Raw genomic sequence first — 18,965 nt, forward strand, 5'->3', positions numbered from 1 at the left:
TGCCTATAACAATGGATATGGTTCTAGTGTCATTTCCAACTACAAATGAGAAAGTAAAAGCTCTGATTGACAAACGCTCAGTTTATTTCCACTGATTTTACATTTCAAATCCTTTATCAAGCATTTTATATGCATAACACATACTGCTATACTCATGAACACATACATTATTGACCAGTGGCTCCTCGCAGCAAAATTCACCTTAGTAAGTACTGTGCTGGAAGACTATCTGCTGAAGTTGACTCAATAATCTAATGCATGGAGAAGGCTGTCCAATGCCCTCCTTTGGGCTCTATCCATCTTTTAGATCACTGTTTACCCATCCCCAATACTGCAACATAATTACACTACAATCCATACGAGATTATTGTTTTAATATAATTGGATCTACTTAAATTAAATTCCATGTAAATGAAATGAGGACTGAAATTAATCACTGCTGTGGTAGATTAGAAGGAACCAGAGATAGATGACCTTCTGTTCAGGACAGTACAATTCACTATCAGATCAAAAAACAAACAAAACAAATTTAAATAAACACTGTTAAAAGATTTTATTCTCTGCAACACCTGGATAGGTTATCATGTGGATTATTTTATATTTAAATGGTATTTCCTATGAACTACTTAGATTATAGGATCACTTTCACTGCTCATAATCTTTAAGGGGACACGAGGAAAACACCTGTGTGATTGGGCTCTCATGGAAGCATTTAATCCCTGAGTGAAGGGTTGCATAGCAATTCCCAGGAAAACAGTAACTGAGAATGATAGATTGTGAAAGTAGTGGAATAGCTACCTCAATGTCAGCCATCACATGTGTATTTTCTTTTTTTATGTGACGGAGTTAAAACCCAACTCCAGACAAATTTTTTTTTATTTTTGGATAGAGTAGGGAGGGGTCAGAAGAGACAGGAACTGATGTGATAGCCCTTCAATGGAAACACAAGACAGCTAGAAAAAAAATCAGCTTCTAGCCCTTCCCCCACTCTGTGCAAAATGAAAAAATTGTATTTTCTACGTTATATGAAACATCTAGAAATGGTATGTGTGAAGTGGAGTACAGTGAAAACTACCTTTCGACTGAAATTCCTCCCGAAAATATAGGATTGCATTTCCTGGTGAGGGTGCCTAGGCACTCCTGTACCTACAGCCTCATAGCGGTGTATCTGTAGTGCGCAATCAAAAACATTGTGCCTCACAGTCTCAGGGAATCTGGACCGATATTTGATGATATCACTATTGCGCCTCTCATTGTAACTATTGGAGGCTTTCGGATGACAAAGTAAAGCCCTGCCTCTCCCAAGATGGCCACTTCCACACAGAGACAGCACAGAACAAGACATGTTAAGTCAGTAATGTGGAAAAGATCTGTTGCAGGGAGACCAAAGGCAAAACTGGTGACTAGTACATAGCCCTCTGCCTGTTTTTTATAATGCACAGCTTCCAGATCTCAGTTGTTCTTTAAGAGTTTTAGCTAATGGCATGAACAAGCTTTCCTGCGAGATATCTTCTGCACTGAATTGTGGGAAAGGAGGTTTTCAGGGATCAACTTGGATAGCAGCTGTACATGGAAGTATATGTAAACCTTTGAACAACAAAATTACACATGACTGCAAAAGTTAGGAAAACACCATCAGTTTTTTTTTTATAACTTTTTTCTCTTTTTTTAACCAATGCTATGCTATGCACATTTCAGTGGCTGTTGCGCGCAGCTTCTGTTATGTGTATGCTATAGTGCGTAAGTGCATATAACTTTTCAGATGCCATGGGACCACGTGTCCCATGATGCAAGCATCTGCAGTTAACAAGAGATGAAAGGGCTAGTTTCTGTTGTTGGGTCATCAGCTGAGCATGCAAACCTTTAGTTCTCAGTTTATACACATATGCAGTTGGGCAATATGAGCATGCATATTTATATATACACTATATTGCCAAAAGTATTCAGACACCCCTCCAAATCACTGGATTCAGGTGTTCCAATCACCTCCATCGCCACAAGTGCATAAAATTAAGCACTTAGACATGCAGACTGCTTCTACAAACATTTGTGAAAGAATGGGTCGCTCTCAGGAGCTCACTGTATTCAAGCGAGGTACTGTGATAGGTTGTCAGTCACCTGTGCAATAAGTCCATCTGTGAAATTTCCTTGCTACTAAATATTCCACAGTCAACTGTTAGTGGTATTATAACAAAGTAGAAGCAACTGGGAACAACAGCAACTCAGCTATGAAGTAGTAGGCCACATAAAATGACAGAGAGGGGTCAGCGCATGGTGAAGCACACAGAAGTCACCAACTGTCTGCAGAATCAATAGCTAAAGACCTCCAAACTAAATGATTATGATGCCTCAACTGCTGTATCTCCCCTGTTGTCCTGCCATTTAAGTTGTTCCATACATTCAATGCTATTTTTCGTTCTCTCCTTTGGAAACAAGGCCCTTCTAGGATACGTTTGGAACAACTTCAGAAACCTAAGTGCACTGGAGGCATTGCATTTTCTAATCTCTGGCTTTACTATTTGGCAGATCAACTACAGCATATGTTGCTGAATATGTCCCAAGCTGATTATGGTACCAGGGCTGCAGTAGACTTCTCTGGTCCTACATTGCACCCAGTCAACTTCTCTCCCTGAAGGTTTTAGAATCCCAGAGGTCTGCTAAGCCCAATTAGTCCTTCCCCACGTACAAGTTAATTCACAAAGTGTGGTGTAAGGCTAAACATTTACAGGCAGTAGAGGGTTTTACAAACTATAGCCCTATTTGGGATAACCCTACATACTCTGAGCTGGCTAGATTGCCATATGCAAGGAAAATGGCTCTCTCACGGAGTGTCGCATCTGAAACATATTTTGAGAGGGGGTATTTTGCTACCATTCTCCACTCTACATTCGCAATATGGTTTACCACAATCAATGGACTTTTATTATGTGCAGCTGCAGTATGCCGTCCAGGTGCAGGGTTTCCCGCCAGGATAATCTCTCTCCCATACCCCTATATATAATGAGATGCAGCAGGGACCAGTCAGAAAGGCTTTATTTCTCACTGTTATGCAATGCTGCTGAACATCCATGCAACAGCTTATCCTTGTAGAGTAGCAGAGAAGTGGGAAATGGATAGAGGGGAACTACCTGGTGAGCAGTGGGAGATGGCATTGGAGGTGGTCCATTCTAGCTCCTTGAACACATCCCAGCAATTATCTCAGTTGTATATCCTACTGAGGGTGCACTACACTCCGGAGCGAATGTCTAAAATGGGCTCCCTCGCCAATCCGATTTGTCCTAAATGTAGCAGGGATCATGGTACACTGATCCAAATGCTGTGGTGTTGCCCCAAACTGCATAGGTATTGGGAGGCAGTATTTAATACCATTTCTTACTACTCTTCCTCTGGACCCTAAACGCTGTATCTTAGGTATTATTAATGATGTGGTAACGGATCAGTTTACGGGGAAGGCTGTTGCTAGAGCCTTGTTACAGGCCTGTAAAGTGATATTGTTACATTGGTAGAGTACTTCGCCTCCCACACTTAAAGAGTGGGTGGAGCATATGGGCATTACTCTCAGGTATTAGCGAGTTATATGGGGAAGTATGGGGGAGCTGGTTGGAAGTTTCAGGCCTTGCACCGGTGGATCTGGTTATGGATAGGTTGTATGTTTGATATTCTGTATAGCATGTTTTCAGTCAGAACTGCAGGACTTCTCTCAAACTTTTTTATCGGTAGCTGGATGGACAATCGTTGGACTGTCTTAGTGTATTGTGTATGTGTCCTGAGTCATATATAGACACTGTACTGTGGAACCTGGAAAGTTTAGTCTTTTTTTTCCTGTATGTTCAGTTTTTGTTTCAATAAACTTTTTTCCTGAGTAAAAAAAAAGACCTCCAAACTTCAGATTACCACAACAACAGTGCATAGAGAGCGTCATGGAATGGGTTTCTCTGTCTAGCAATCCGATGGATGTCTCTGGGTTTGGCAGTTGTCAGAAAAACAGTACTTGCCTGACTGCATTATGCCAAGTGTAAAGTTTGGTGGAGGGGGATTAGGGTGTGGGGTTGTTTTTCAGGGGTTGGACTTGGTCCCTTAGTTCGAGTGAAGGGAACTCTTAAGGCATCAGCATACCAAGACATTTTGGACAATTTCATGCTCCCAACTTTGTGGGAACAGTTTGAGGATGGCCCCTTCCTGTTCCAACATGACTGCGCATCAGTGCAAAAAGCAAGGTCCATAAAGACAAAATGAGCGAGTTTGGAGGGGGAGGAACTTGACTGGCTTGCACAGAGTCCTGACCTCAACCTGATAGAACACTTTTGGGATTAATTAGAGTGGAATCTGTGAGCAAGGCCTTCTCATCAAACATCACTGCCTGACCTCACAAATGCGCTTTTGGAAGAATGGTCAAACATTCCCATAGATACAGTCCTAAACCTTGTGGGTAGCCTTCCCAGAAGAGTTTAAGCTGTTATAGCTGCAAAGGCTGAGCCAATTCAATATTGAACCCTACAGACTAAGACTGGGATGCCTTTAAAGTTCATGTACGTGTAAAGGCAGGTGTCTCAATACTTTTGGCAATATAGTGTATTTGTTAATAAAAATGTTAGTGCATGCGCAATATGGCTGCAATCGTATGTCTCTTGTCAGCATTACAGACCCAATTTTGTAGTTGTACAATATGTGCTCTAATTGTTCAAGGTCTACACATAAACCTTATTTTGTGCTTACTGAACAGTATATTAAGACTTGCATTTTTGGGGGGTGTGGCTTGGTGCATGGAGCTGTAGGACGTGTCCCTCGGTAGCTCCCAGTTCTCACTCCTCTGGCAGGGCTATTTACCCTCACTGACGATCCTTAAACCCCACACATGGGCAGGAACCAGCACAGGGACACCAAGAAGTCCAGAGAGGGCCGCTCTGGAGGTGATATGGGCCGCTTTTTCACTAGATCTGTGGCCGCGGTCTTGCATACCCCGTTTGGTAAGATGACACCCGCGCCTCTTCCTCCTCCTGGTATGGAGCCTTTGGCTGACCTACAGGTGAGCTCCCGCCTCTCCTCCCCTGGAGGCTCAGCTCGGCTCTCTCAATCCTCCCACAGCCTCTCCCAAACTTCATTATGTTCCAGGGATGGCTGGGACCTGCAGTCCCACATCAGCTCTCCGCATTCCTATATTACATCCCTGTCCACCAATGATGATTTTGAGGATTGTGTAAAGTGCATTGAAAAGACTTACAGTATAAACAAGATATATCAAAGTTAAGATATATGTGCCCACATGTAAGAAATTGAAAACACCTCTGATGGACTTTTTAATGCCTTGCAATCCCATGAAGAGACTCTTAACTCTCACACGGTACTATTAAAGCAACTTATGTACCAACAGGATGACACAGAAAACAGGAACCGTCACGACAATATCAGAATTCGGGGCATTCCGGAATTTGTGGAACCTAAAAGGACTTAGCAGCAGCGGCTACTGCTATTTTCAATCAATTAATGCAACAGCCCAAAGATGCACCCATTGAATTGAATCAGGTACATAGGACCTTAGGCCCAAGAAATCCCTCATTTGTTCGAGACACGTTATGTAGAGTTCATTATTACAAGGTCAAAGATGCCATCATGCGCGCAGCCAGTACGCTCCTTCCTGACCTCTCCCATCAGACCCTGAATAGGCGCAGGGCCTTAAAGCCGCTCATGCAATTACTTAAAGATCGCCACATCTGGTACCAGTGGAGATTCCCTTTACAACTCTGAGCCTCCCACAATGGCATGTCTGCACAGTTTCACACTTTTGGGGATTTAACCAACTTCCTTGGCACCTTTGAACTGCTCCAAGTGTCTTTGCCGGATTGGCCTTTTCCACCGACAACACCGGGATTACATTTCACCCCGCAATGACGAATGCAAGGCAAAAAGAAACGTTCAAGGTCCTCCTCCCACAAGGTCCCGGATGACTGACTCTCTGCCTTAATTGGGAGGTTTTCCCTGTTTGCCGCCTCCTTGAGGGTTTTTACCTTTGGCGTGCAACCTTATGTGGTTTCGCAGGTTGATTGCTTCTGTTGATATCATTAGTGATTTCATACTCTGACCACTTTGGATTGTGGCGGGCTCCCACATCCCCCTGTATGTGTCCCCTGGGTGGGTGGTGCGGGGCTTCCTACAATCCTCGGTTATTTTACAATTTGTGTCACTCACTCAGTTGAGTGACCTTCCACTCTATTCATTCCCTGGGGGAGGCCTGGGCTGGGATCTGCTCTTTGTGCCTTTGATTTTCCCCACCTAGGCCTCTCCATGCTACCGTTATGCACGGTTTGTTTGGACAGATTTCTGTCTGTTGGTTGTTATCTGTTTACTGTACTCTTTGGAGCCACCTAGTGGTTCTCCCTCTTTTTTTAAATTTTCGGGTGGATTCCATCTCCATACCTGTATTCATCCACGACCTGCTCTATCTGGAGTTGGCGATCCTACCCACTCTCTCCTCTACCTTCCTTTCCTGTGTTCTTTATTTTTCCTCTCTTCCACTTCTTTCTGACCTTTACTCGGTCTGCATCTTCCTTTCTCTCCCCCCCCCTCCCCTTTTATCCTCCCCCCTCCCTTTTTTTTTTTCTCTACAGCTATTTTTCAGGCGCTCACAATTCCTATAGCCTTATCAACTACTTTCTTATCTCTCAATCTTTACTTGTCTCTACTATCTCTGCCTCCCTTGGCCACTTCCTATGGTCAGACTACTTTCCCATACATACACAGTCTCCCTACAGCTTCTCGTGGTTCTACTTGGCGTTTAAATGACAACTTGCTCAAAGATTCCATGTGTGCGGCGGATGTCACACGTGCCATCCAAAACTTTTTTCTTGACCAGGCTACTGATACAACGGGTCCCCTGAACCAATGGGAAGCCCTGAAGAGTGTCCTTAGGGGTGTTTTTATCCAACATGGCTCTCGTTTGAATTTAGTCCGAGCTTCTGAGACGCGTCGGTTGCTCTAGGTTATCGCAACTCCAGAAACCTCCTATAAGCAAGCCCTGGACCCCTCGGTTTATGTAGATTTATCTAATGCCCGTTGTGATCTCCTTCAACTATTAGATTCTTACTCTCTTATCGCCTGGGATAAGGCTCATAATTACCATTATTCTATAGCTAATAAAGGTGGGTAACTTTTGGAGAGGTAGCTCCATCCACGCTCACCTCGACACCCTATCCAATTAATTCACATGTCTGATAACACTAAAATACACCACAACTGGGGAATCTCCTCCTCATTCGAGGGCTACTACTCTCAACTTTACAATCTACCTTCCTCTTCCTCCGGGGACCCCGCTGACCCCATCTAACTGATATGTTGACATACATTAATGAGACGGCATTACTGGTTATTGATGCACAGGATGCCTCGGACCTTGAGGAACCCTTTTCGGTGCTAGAAGTATTAGGTGCAATCAAAGGCTTAAAACCCGAAAAATGCCCCAGGTTTTACAAATCTTTTGCCCCCTTATTGGCCCCGTTTTTAGCCAGGACCTTCAATACCATTGATGACTCCCACCTCCCTTGCAAGGATTTATTATACGCCAATATTTCTGTTATTCCTAAACCGGGTAAAGACCCCTCTTATTGCAGCAGTTTACCATCTGATATCTCTCCTAAAATTTAGACATCAAATTGTTCGCAAAGATCATGGCAACGGATTTGTCCCCACTCCTGCCCTCTAATCCACAAAGACCAGGTGGGCTTTGTCCCTGGCAGGGTAGCCAGGGACAGCATCACCAAAACTATCCATCTCATCTCCTATATTCAACAACACAATTTAAAGCCATGTCTTCTCTCATATGACGCCAAGAAGACTTTCAACCGAGCTGACTGGCGATTTTTACACCTTACCATAGAGCAGGTGGATATGGGACCTGGCTTTATCACTAAAATCATGTCCCTTTATTCCCAACCCACAGCCTCTGTGCTGGTAAATGGAACATCTTCTTTGCCTTTTCCCATATCAAATGGCACTAGGCAGGGATGCCCCCTCTCCCCTTTATTCTTGGTCTCAGTTATGGAACACCTTGCCCACGCTATACAGAACAATGACTCCATTGTTGGTATCCAAACCCCTTCCTTCCACCATAAACTTTCCTTATAGGCGAATGATGTTTTAGTCTACATCCAACAACCACATACCTCACTTCCCTGCCTACTACATGAATTACGCAGGTATGGAACCTATAGCAACTTTAAATTGAATATAGAGAAAACGGAGGCATTGAACATCACTTTTCCCGCCAAGATGTTGCATTTGCGTTCCAATTTCTCCTTTCAATGGCAACCTAAGGCCGTCTCCTACCTTGGCATTCTCATTCCCTCCAATCTCTCAGATCTTTATACGCTTAATTATGCCCCCCCCATTATCCCATATTCGTAAAAATCTAGCATCCTGGGGAGCTTCCTCCTTGCCCTGGTTTGGGTGCATCAATACCCTAAAAATGGATACTCTCCCAAAATTGCTCTATGTTTTCCAGACTATCCCCGTTTCAGTGCCTAGGAGTTTCTTCCTCACGTCCCTGTCGATCTGTTTTATTTGGCACCACGGTTTTTCCAGACTAAAGCACAAATTGCTTACTTATCTAAAACTTCAAGACGGGGTCGGCCTGCCAGATTTTGAACGTTATTATAAAGCCGCCTTGATGGCGCGCATGCTTGACTGGTTTTCCTGACCCTTCAACAAGGCATCTACCATGGTGGAATAGGACCTGTCCCCTGTTGACCCTAGGGCTCTCCCTTGGGAATATAGGCAGGATTTGCACCCATTCCATTGCCTCTCACCCTTAACGTTGGCGGTCCTGTGTCTGTGGTATAAGCACAGACTTAACATTCTTCTGTCCTCAGACCCATCCCTCTTGATGCTTTTATTTGATAATCCAGCTTTTCCACAAGGCTTGGGATCTTCTGCACTTAGTCCCCTCTCTCGCGCTACATGGCTGATGGCCCATTCTTTCTTTCATTCACTCAGGCCTACCTAATCTTCCAGGTGGTCCTGACGAATGGATTACTGCTCTACATCTGTCCTAATTTTGTAGACACTTGTACTCCACCTCTCAAGTCCATCATCCACTCACTGAATATGAGCGGTTGTGTTACCCAGACATCTACTTGCCTCCCTTTACAAAATATTACACTCTTCGATTTATGTTGACTTTCCACCTTACACCAGAGCGTGGTCTGTGGATTTGGGTAAAGATTTGTCAGATGCCGAGTGGCAGACTTCGTTCTATTTTACACATAAATCTTCCATATCTCCTGCTACTCACAGGAGAAAAATTTTAAGCAGGGAACCCTCCTTACATAAGATATTCCCTTCTACATCCAACATTTGTTGGCGGTGTGGTGCTGAGGAAGGTACTCATTTACATATCTGGTGGGGTTGCGATCGAATGCAGCCCTTCTGGTCCCAGGTCTTTGACATACAACAAAATCTATGGTGAGTCCTTGACCCTTTCTCCAGAAATCTCTCTCCTGTCTATGTGTCCAGGCTCATTACCTGCCCATAGAAAATGTTTATTGCGTTTTTTTTCCCTTTCTGCTGCATGGCAACTGATATCCCTTTTTTGGAAGACTACCACCTGTCTTTGTGGATCTCCGCGATCAACGATATCATGTGCATCAAAGAGATGTTGGCACTTGGTAATGATAGTTATGAGAAATATAAAATGTTATGGTGTGTCCGGCTCCATTTCTCCTCCTCAACTGCCCTTAAGGAGATGCTACTACCTGAAGTACATAGTTGATGACTCACCCTCATGGACAGATGGGCTAGTTGCAGAACACTTCTTGGCACGTCTCTCCACCCCTCATTTGGTCTCATCCTGTTTCACTCCCCTGACGTATGGCCTATGTGCCCATGTTTGCTCCAATCCCTTATTTCAATCTACCTCATTTTGATACTCCCCGTTTCGGTCCTGACTCTCGCCCCCTCCACCCCTTCCCAACCCCTACCTTCCCTCTTCCCATTTTTTTTTTATTCCTTTTCTTTCTGCTCCTTTTCTCTTCTCTTTTTCTCTCTCTGGCTTTCTCAGACTGCCTTTTTTGTCCTTGCCCAGCTCTCGCTCTCTACATTTCCCACTTTTATTATTGTGCCATTTGATGTTCGCAGCTAGTGGATTCTTATAGATGCATCTTTTTTTTCCTCATGGAGTGCTCATGGAGAATATATTATATTCTCTGTTTTGCCTCAGAGTCGTGTGGCCTTTAATTACACATATTGTTTGTTCTCTTTTTAATTGGCTTGGCATACCATGTGTGTATCTTTCTTTTATGATGTTTCTACTAAAATAAAAAAATATATTTGCCTCTAAAGACTTGCATTTTTGATGGCCAGTTATAGAAAAGTACCTTTTTAATTTTGTGAAGTGTTATATGAAGGAGGGAGCTGGAAAGATAGGTGGTTGTGTTAAATGTAATTCAATCCACCTGCTAATCTGCCAGTGAAAAGCATGACTAACGTTGAGCATCTAATGATTTATTCATGAACATTTGGATGACCACTTCTGCTCACTTAAAAAAAACCACACATTTGATCTCCTAAGGGAATTTAATGACCATAGGAACATGCATGGAAAGCAGTCATTGGAAGAACAAATGCAGCTTAGCCTAATGCTAAACAGCTTGGCCCGATACACAGCATTACACTTCAGTATGGAGGAGAATGGCCTCCACCCAGTATCCTGTATCTCCTTCTGCTGCTTTATTAAATGCCATGCCTTTTATTCAGTCATTTTTTAAATAACTGTCCAACATTTAGCAAAACACCAACAGCCAACTTTCAGATTTTAAATTTCCTTCCTTTGTAGGCACACATTACAGTGTTGGGCACACTGCATTAGAAGGTCAATTTGTATAACCAAGATAATTAAAGTAACAAATCTCCTGATTTAGAATGTCTGGAGGAGGGGCCATTGCCCGTACCAATCAACGAGATTTCCTTTAATGGTTCCACTGTAATATGGGAGACTAAAACAGAGGTTGATTGACTGCTATAGACAACATTGTTCCTTAAGACACTTTTGATAGGGTACTAAATAATTTAGGCACTTTCTGTTTATAATATGCTAACTGGTAACAAGCAACATGGGAAACTGCAAATTGCAAAAGCTGCTGGAAAACCTAAAGCAGCCCCCATATGCATGTTTTAGGGGACACAATGTAATCCATGCAGTGAATAACTCCTGTATGCTCAGTTTTCATACTTACTGATTTACATATGTAAGCCAAGGTTAGAAAAAGTGAACAACAATACCACAGAAAGAGTACATGTGACTGAAAGCTGAGCAGTGCTGGTTTGTGATAAATCAAATTTTGTAGAGAGCTATTTGTGTATGTGCTTATGTATGACAATCTATAAATAATATCAATCTTCAGGAGAAAAGAGTTAAACTACTGAGATGTCATATAAGAACTAATAAACACTGATTTGGAGATACTCAATTAGTCCAAGACTTATATTGAGTTTATTTTGGATTCTGAGTATACCCTGTTGTACAGACCAGCTAGTATTGAGGATTCAACACTGCGATCTATTTCCACCTGGCGGGCTCCTGGGGGGCATATAAAGCTGATGCGGTTATAAGGTTCTTCTAGAACCTTAACAAAACTTGACAGGTAAAAGCCGCACTAAATCCTTAGCGGTAACAGCCAAACAGATTCCACAGTGCAACACACTTCTTTTTTTATCTGGTCCAGTGGATGTCTGAAGACAGAATAATGTTTAATGGTGTTTTTAAACTGATCAAATTAACAATACAGGATAATAATATACTGACAAAGTAATCCTTTTTGGTGATCTACCAACACTTCTCTTTCAATTACTGTGGGCTACATATGAGGGCACCACATCTTAACCAACAATGTATTGGGTATACTGGAAGCGGACTTTTTTGGTGTCCAAGACCTAGAGTCCCAAGTTAGGTTGGAAAACACAGTATGGCTAATTCACTAATGTAGTAAAAAGCATGTGAATTTTCAAAAAGCTTACTGAATGAGGAAGTAGTATTGACTTATCATCCAATAATATAAAAGAATATACATATTTGGGTATTTTTCACAAAGTGAATTTTCACCACATTCACTAAGGCAAGTGAAAATTCCCTTGAAAAACATAAATTAACTTTGCAAAGTGAGCATGCTGTACAAATTCTGTATCATATAATTTATGGATAACCTCTTTTTATTAATCAGATCCAGTTTCAAAACAGCTGCTGCTGCGATTATAACTTCAGCATAAATGGCTACCTACCAGAAGAAGCTGATAATATAATGTTTGGTGAAACAACGAATTATATGTGAATAGGCAGAATGCAGTTCATCTAGCATATCCAGCATCCAGTATATTGCAGGTCCTTCATTTAGGAGACCTTTAACAAGGAGTGTTCTTGGACATATGAGGATTCCCAGTTAAACTGGTCTATCCCCAGTTCCACCATAGAAGAACAGGTTCCATGAATCTGTTATCCAACAACAGCATAAATACACTTCACGCATACTATATCAGTGCATATAGTTTAATACTTTAGAAAATAACTTCTGCAGACTGTTAAGTGATTGCTTTATGTGTTAACTGACAATGAGAAAATGAAAGGTTAGCAGGAAGGATTTTTTTTTTTTTTTTTTAATGTATTTACCAGACTCCTCACATACTGTAAACAGATACGCTATCCAACACACAGTTATTGCTCCTTCCCCTCAAGGGGATCATATTTAGCCCATGGCACTTTGACTTTCTGAGAAATTGGCCTTAAGTGCAGTAGTCGCTCTGTGGTTACGGAGACGAGCTAGCTAGAGACATTATGCCTCAGAGTCTCTAGAAAGGACTTCAGATCTATGCTGAACCCTGATCAGTGACTAATAAAATGCTACCGTTGTCTATTAGAAAATCGAAGCTTGGCAGAAGAATCAGGAAGATTATTCAACCAAAAATAAAATGCAAAATGGTGGTTATGTGGGAAGAACAGAAAAAAAAATAGCACCATTCTGTGATTATTTTTTTAATTTGCAAAATAAAAAAAATATAGTGGCAAAAAAATTAATCAAAAAAAGGTGAATGAATAACTAAAAGTGTGTGGCTGGAAGCATTTGTGTACGTACCTCCTAATGCAGAATAAGCAGAGACAGCCAGTCACAGAACAGAAAGGTGAAAGGTCATAGGCCATAAGGAAAACAAGAAGGCACATTTAAACCACTTATTAAAAATCATAGCCAAACCAAACCAATACAAACTCACAGATAATATGGAAAAATTAAAAGACATACAAAAATAATCACTGTTTGTTGATTAATGCATTATCCTTGCTGAAAAATAAACCCATCAAAAGGCAATACTGTTCAAAAAGGACAATCAAGAAAGTTGTTTATTCGTTTTAAGTGAAATAAGGCACAGTTTAATCTACATTTCTGTGAACATGTCAAACTTGTACCAGAGAGGAAAAAGCCATTGTGTGGCCTTTGTGCCTTCAGACTCAGTGATGTCACTAGTTTCTTTGGATTGGCAGCTTTTAATATTTGCAGCAGACCGGTATCAACTACTGTATATTAAAGTCATATCTCAAAGGGCTTTCAGAACATGAGACTAGAATAGTTCATTACTGCCATAAAAGCAGTGCAACCAGTTACCGTACACTTTTACAGATAATACCAATGTCATTTTATTCACTTTATGAATATGTTTAAAGTGCAATAACCCATAGCAACCAAACCAATATAATTTTTATGTAGTGAGATCACTGAAATATGTTTTTTAATTGCGTACTACAGATTCTTGCACTTTGCATCCAACTCCTTTTTCCATGGAGTAAGCCTATTAAATTGCCCTGGTAATTAAAAATAATACTGTTCAGTTCTCAATCAGCTATTCCTAAGCATTTCCCAAATTAAGATTAAAAGTAGTTTCATAAATCAATTTAAATACAGTGTCAGAATGTATACAAACTAAAATGCGTAATAGGCTTTCATTTAATACTGCTAGAAAAATATATGTTTTCATATCTCCATATTATACCATACAAAAAATTAAAGTTACCATACTGTTGAAATGCTTTGCAAATGTTTGGAAACAATTACACAGAATAATGGTTTGGATGCCAAGACTGGGATATTTTACCATGTAGCAAACATGCTGCTAAGGAGAAGTAGAGGGGGTGAAGGCACTGTGAACTGCTTTCAGTTCCTGGCAGGCACTGTTTTCAGTTACACTGCTTAGCGTTTTGTGCGCCTTTTGTATGTGGCTACCTCAAATTCTACATTAAACATACTTCAGGCTAAGAAAAATTCAACTCAAAACAGCTATATTGAATAAATTACAATATTCATTGAAATAAAAGTGAGTATAGGTTTGTGCAAACTAAACTGAAAAACAGAAGCAGTAAAACGTTAAGTGTACAAATAGTGTACTTGGCAAAGGGGTGATGCCTTGGTGACCAAATGCTGAGTTACTACAGGCTCCAGTGAAGGAAATTCTGCCTTTTATATATCCACACTTGAAAATAGCATCTAAAAGATATCTTGACAACCATATTGGTCAATGAAAAGATGACCAGTGTCCTCCATGACAGCGCTGTAAGTTCCTCAAGGTGTGGGCCCATGGCGGTCTTATACTCTCCCTACTCTGCACCCAACCAGTTTGAATATTCCTGGGTAACCTCACTTGTTCTCTAGTCTGTGAGAACTCCTCCCCCCTAACCTACTTTTCTTTTTTACTCCCTTCTTTGTTCCTCCAACTCTTCCCCCCCCCCCCTTTTCTTCTTTTTAACTTTCCCCTCCGCAGTTTGTGTTGTGTTCCTTCCCTATACGAGTTGGTATGGCTTGTCTGCATCTTCTGCCTCCTCCCCAGTTCCATGTCTCCCCAGGCTCCCACTAGGGGAGGTCATTATTGTTTAACAGTTTTACACATTTGTTGTACTTCATGCATTATCATTGCAACTCTCTATGTGCTTTATTGCTTATATCCCCTGTGTGGGAATTTCATTGCTTTGTTTTTCTTCTTTGATTTTCTTTTATAAAGATATTGTACCAGAAAAAGCATCCAAAGATAATGGTATATCAACAATTAAGAATGCAAGAAATGAATCCAACAGACCAGGTAGATGAAATAGTTGGCTTAGATAATCAGGTACTAGGCCACAATTAGGCGCATTCCAACCTAGTGTCCAAGACAAATGCTATACCACTATCTGACACTGATATATTTTAGTGAGAAAATATTTAAAGCTGCTATACAGTATGTGGACACTTATTTTAAATAACCATTTCTCTGTGACTGTATTTCTGTTGCCACAGAGCATGCCACATGTATGTCCCAGCATACTATTGAATTTCCAGTGAGTCAATATAGATTGTTGTCAATAGCCACAACAAAATAAACTGCCATCACAACCCTATTAAGACTGGTGGCCTATAATATTTAGAGCATACACATGGATTTTGATCCACTTCTTTGATAACTATTTAAAAGAGATCTGCCCATTTAAAAGAGACTTTGTCAGTGTACATTGTGACTGTTTTGAATGTTACATTAGAATATGTATATGGTGTACGTGATGTGTCACTTTAAGAGGGGTATCATACCCTCTATATCATCTATGCTACTTACATATTATCAGAATGCTAACAAATAATATGGTTTAGTTAACAGCCACTGAGACATTTTATGGTTTGGCGGATTTTTGTGGTCTATTTTTTTCAGTGCTGTGCAGCTAACCATTAGGCTGACTCAAGTCAGCAACATTTTGTTACACAACTGAGAGTGTTAGTGTGTTCAAAATTACTAATAAAACTCTTTGAATTTAACATAAGAGCTACTAAGAATCTATTAATTATTTAACATCTGATATGAAGTGTTTTCCTTTGAAGATAAATTAATTATACAAGTGATAACCAAGTTATTATGCAAAAATGTGACTGCAGGGGCTATGTATCCTAATTATGAGACTATCTTTCTCAAGATCTTCCATCCATGAGCTAACATGTAGGATATTTACGGCTTTCTTACACTTTTTATGCTTAAATACTAGGAAGTCCTCAAGTCCATTTAAAATAGCCTCCATTAAATTTAACACTTGTGTCATTATTGGGCACTCGCGTAAATGTATTCTAGGTCACTTGGGAGTTGAGCAATAATGTAAATGGCTTGTAAAAGCACACAAAAAGAATATCTGTTGAAAAGAGACATAAGATCAATGGTCATAGGCAGTTTTCATTATATCATCTCCAACCTTCTTCTCCAAGAAAAACATAATAAACCCTTGGGCCAAGGAAAACACAAGTATAAAATCCTTACAGTCCAACTGAACCCTAGAAGGGAAATGCAGCTCTGGCCATAACACCAGTTCAAAGCAATCAAACTGTCCACACAACCCCTTTACCAAATGTACATTTTGAAAAATGTTTTCTGTATTGTGCTTGTGATATATTTACTCTTATCTGGCAAAGCATAGTTTGCTGTTACATACTATTAGCTGTATTAGAAAAATGTGAGAAGACTAATATGGGTTGACATATAAGGCTTGATCTGGACTTTGCATGTGGGGATTAGGTGAAGTCTGGTTCATAAACTGTGAGATACAAGCATTTTGTTGGAAAATCTGTGTACACAGACATGGATTCACAATTATTACAACACATGTGGCACTATTATTTGCCAGCTGCATGAAACCAGCAAACTGCAGCTATCAGTGGGATTATTAAGTGCAAATCATCTATATGGACTAAAATCTCTACCTTTGGGCTTATTGGGCTTAAACTATCTACAAAATAAGTGTGGCTGGCTTTTATCCTGACACCTTGGCTTCAATTGCTTCTTAATAACTGGCCCAGAATAAGTATCCAGATCTGGAAAGTCTAAAAAACATGCAGATCTCCTCAACCACATGCTTGTTCTACGGCAAAGACTCAAGGGACTAGAGCCAGAGGCATCATTAACGGCAGTCTCCTGCAGACAAAAAAGTAAGCACTTTTTGAGCTAAAACAAGATTAAAGCGGTAGTAAAGTTAGTAAAAGTAAAAAACAATCCCTATGCAAGGCAATGTTATAATGTGCTAGTATGCACTGCATACTAGCACATTATGAGAGACTTACCTTAAAACGAAGCCCTTCTGCAACGAGCAGTCACCGCTGACAGGGCTTCCATCTTCATCCAATCTTCCTTCTGGATTTGCGGGCTTCCGTCGTCTGACTGGCTGGGTCATAATCACGTCGCTCCCGCACATGCACACGGGAGTCTCCGTTTATGGGACAAAGTTCTGAAGGATCGGCACGGGTATGCTGTTCCTTCATGATGTCACCAGCTGCTGCTCACTTGAATATCTCCTAAATGGTGCATGCTTAGGATATATTCATTTTACCTACAGGTAAACTTTATTATAAGCTCACCTGTAGGTAAAAATGTCAGACACAAGTATACTATCACTTTAAATATAATTTAGCCTACCATTTCTAAACAACTTAGTGATACGGGATGGAATTTTTGCTGATATTTATGATGCACTAGAACCTTGTGAGGTGTCATTGCTTTTCTTCTGGCTAAATTCTGCTTTTAAACAGGTGAAAGTAATTTGCGCACAACCATTTCCAAGGTTCAGCTGAAAGGACTCCTCTTCTTTGACAATCCACTGAGAAAGTCAGTCAAAGGAATGAGTTCTGTCAAATGCACCAGAGAAGCATATTTCAATGTAAATCCTGTACCGTTTTCAAAAGGACATCTGGGCACAGCACAGCCTACACTCAATGTCCACATTATTAGGTACACCTGCTCATCATCAGGAAATAGTCAAACAGGGAATCTCTTAGTTGTGACCCAAAGTATAAAACATGCGGACATTGTCCACAGACTCATTATTTGCTCAAACAACAGAATGAGGAAAATGCATGATCTTAGTAAATTTGAACTTGAAATAACAGCTGATGACAGCCATGGTAGCTGCAGCACTTCAGAAAAAGATCTGTTATGTGCAACTTGGAGTTTACAGAGAATGGTAAGGTAAATAAAAGCCCGCTGAGACTAGCAGTTAGAGAGGTAAATATACCCTGTTAAAAAGAATAAGGACAGAGCAGTATGGCCAGACATTATCAAGCTGACAGAAAGATCACAACTTCTCAAACAACCATTGGCTACAACATTTGATGTCTCCTTAGCACATTGTTCTCTTGAACGGCTGCAAGTGCAGATAATGCAAGGTTCGGTCCCCAAGGGGTAGAAGCAACAACATTTAGGTGATGGGTCAAATATAGTTTTTTGGTGCCTTGTCGTGCAGTCTTCATCCTTACCCTGTGTATCCTACCATCATCACTATATAAACTCTATGTTTTGCATATCATGGGCAAGTTATTTTTTTTTATAGCTTCTTGGTCTTGGAACAGAACAAGGTGTCTCCCTCACACAATAGGGGATAAACTAGACCACATTCTGCGTCCTTATAATAGGGTGAGTTATATCGTTATCCACCATTATTGAACTTATTGGCCAGGGGTTGTAGGGTTTTCCATTGACTCTGATATAGATTTCCTGCTGAAAAGCTCCAGCTGGACCAGGTAGAGTCCCAAGTTTCTGTGCAGGAAGATTCCTGGAACTAAGGATATCACTCTTCTGCAAAATGATCTAAGAAGGTACAGTACCTATAAAATATTCAATTTTCCTTATGCTCCTTGCATTCTTGTGAAGCCAGACTGCATAGTTTAAAGGGGGTGTGGTTGTGAATTGGTTACTGAAGGTCGAGATTGCTCTGTCTCCCACCAGACGTATTGTGCTCACTAGAAGAGGATATCGCAGACTGAATGTCTGTCATGTTAACAGATATTGTTTCGTTTAAAGCCTAAGTGCAGCCACAAAAAAACAAACAAACAGAAAAATCAGCACAAGGGATATAATATTCAGTCAGTAGGATGTGTTGATTCCTCTGCTGTTAAAAGTGAGGTTCACTTAAGATGAAGTGCAAAATTTAACTGAAT

At 40.8% G+C, this 18,965-nt stretch overlaps 1 protein-coding gene and 1 pseudogene across 1 annotated transcript in view; one reads left to right on the top strand and one right to left on the bottom strand.

Moving 5' to 3' along the window:
- Nucleotides 1-18,965, bottom strand: part of LOC149458077 (cytohesin-3) — a 69,448-nt gene that overhangs the window by 25,080 nt on the left and 25,403 nt on the right. The gene's annotated exons all lie outside the window — the stretch shown is intronic.
- Nucleotides 2,058-3,569, top strand: LOC149458078 (uncharacterized; annotated as a pseudogene).

Source organism: Staurois parvus, unplaced genomic scaffold, assembly GCF_062004578.1.
Source record: "Staurois parvus isolate SC_StPar_1 unplaced genomic scaffold, SC_StPar_1.0 ptg000297l, whole genome shotgun sequence".
Taxonomy (NCBI): domain Eukaryota; kingdom Metazoa; phylum Chordata; class Amphibia; order Anura; family Ranidae; genus Staurois; species Staurois parvus.